Here is a 2,601-nt window from a genome sequence, read left to right as displayed (position 1 = left end):
ATTTTATGATATATAAAACTCAACTTGCTCTTTTTATCCCTGCCATTTTCTCTTCCAAACCTTGGCACTCTCTCTCTCCCCACCATGCTCTAATCTGCTCCGACAACCAAGTCGGGTTCAACATGGCTCAAGTACCCCTCTAGCAAAGGCATCCCCACCGTCGGTGGCGTCGACCTTGATTCTTTCCTTCGTTGCAACCTGTCACCACTCCCCTGATTCCCTCCAAGCCTTGCCGAATGTACCATCCCCGCCCTTGGAGGCCCATGTCGAGCCATCAAGCATGACCACCATCCTTATTAAGCTATTCAACATGGGTGCCACCATCACCCGTGACGCGGAAGCAAGTAAAGTTAGTAGGTTAATTATATTAATTAAATATAATAAGGGAATACAAGTTTCATATTATTTAGAATAATGAATTTTGTGTTATGTATTAGTCTTATATGGTTCAAGTTATGAAGATTCTTCCTTCTCTCACTAGTATAAATAACTCATGTACCTTTTATTTATGAAATAGAATTGAAGTTTATTTGAATATGAAGTAAGTTGTGTACTTATTTTTCTCTAAGCTCTTTGAGAGTAAGAGGTGCATCCTTGACTTGGCCAACCAAGATGAATTTATGACTATTTTTTATCATAGTAGAATTATTAACCCCGTCAAGATTGGTGACCCAAGCGACGTCCCGGCAACCCAAACCTACCCTCCAAAAAATATCTCACTAACAAACCCACCTGAAAATTCTTTCTTGCCAATTTTTTTTCATAATGAGCCAATGAATTGAGTTTGCCTAAACTCAAACTTAGTTCAATTAAAATATGAATTCAAATTCAAACTCAAACATATCTCACAAGCTCATAATTCAGTTTAATTGTTTTAAACCAATTACTTAGGTCTGATTGCCTGAAATTGTTTTAAATGTTTTGTTATTTGGGGTAAAGATGGTTATCCTATTTGTTCGTGTATTGTTTTTTTATTTTTTTATTTTATGGAGAATGCTAGGTAAACAATGACTATCTTGAACAATATGAACAACTATCAATCAAATAAAAATACAGTACACCATAATTTAATGCTACTAATTAAATTTAAGATTAATTTACTTTTTTAACCCTATTAATTCACATTGTTCATACATTGTTAAAAAATATTGTTGGTTACCTATACTTTTCCTTATTTTATTTTCACGTGTCCAAGTTGGATGGAAACAATTTGTTAGATAGATAAAGAGTTATGAATAACGGGCTACATTTGTAGGTTCAATAATATATTTATTTATTTTTATTTTTACCTATTTTAAATCCTAGTTAAACCACAACCATTTCACCGTCACCGTCTCTATGACGACGCTCATCGCTGCCTTCCATGTGACGCTGCTCACTGTGGCTGGCACGAAACTTTTCAATGTCGCATTCGTCTGCTGTCACCTCAACGAAGCCATCTTCTCCTTTTCTTTTCCGCCGCTACTCCAACTTATCTTTGTCCAGTGTCCTCCCAATGTTGTGTCTCTGCCCAGTATGGTTGCTGCTGCAGTCTCGAACCAGTGTCGATCGTTCTCTCTACTGCGCGTCTTCAACGACCAAGCCCGACCAGATCCATCATTGCGCCACCACCCTCTCCACCATGAGTCTCCTATGTTTTTATCGCGTTCGTACTTATTTCTTTTTTCAAACCATATACTGGAGGGAGAAGAAATTGGAGGTTTTCTTTGAGTGGTGTTTAATAATGAACATCCACATCTTAGGCTGCGTTTGTTTTCAGAGACAGGACAGAACATGACATTGAGACAGAGACAATAGGACGGAGACACTAAAAATTATTGTTTGTGTATTGTGTTTGGATACCATGTACAAGACACTAATGTAATGTCCAGTATTATGTTTGGATACACGTGGACAAGACTAAAATATTATATGAAATGACTAAAATAATCATATGATTTCAAATTTTCTACATCAAGTACAAACTAATTTAATAAAGAATGAGAGTACGTAGGAGTACAGACGAAATTTGAAAAAATGTTTGAAGAGACCAAAAATTTTAATAAAAAAATATATAATAGTATTTATATTAAAATAAAAATTATAAATATATTTATTTTATTTTTAAATTTATTATTAATATGTAGGAATACATATGGTTAAGATTAATAAAAAAATAGATCTGAGTTTGATTAATAAAAAATTTTGTTTAGGTTAATAAGCCAAATTAATTTTAAAATCATCTAAGTTGTTTTATAATTTGACTAATATAAAATAAATTTATTATGAGTATAAATAATAAAATGAATAAATAAAATTACTTATCAATTTAGGTTTTTTGATGAGAATAAAATTAATATTATTTTATTTTATTTGAATTTTAGAAAATCAATAGTAAAATATAAATAAAAATACAAGTTTTAATTACAAATCTACCAAAATCACCTTAATCCTTACCAATTAGAAAATTGCTATTGTGCAAATTTTTATTGAAAAAGGTCAAAAAAAAGAAAACCACACATACATTAAAATTAGAAATAACAAATTAAGATAATAATCAAGAATTAAATTTAAGTCAACAATTAAAAAAATTAATCATGCTCATATATAAAAGTATATTTT

The sequence above is a fragment of the Arachis ipaensis genome, chromosome B05 (genome assembly GCF_000816755.2).
Source record: "Arachis ipaensis cultivar K30076 chromosome B05, Araip1.1, whole genome shotgun sequence".
NCBI classification, from domain to species: Eukaryota; Viridiplantae; Streptophyta; class Magnoliopsida; order Fabales; family Fabaceae; genus Arachis; species Arachis ipaensis.
The sequence above is the reverse complement of the archived record's forward strand: the minus strand, read 5'-3'. Positions refer to the sequence as shown.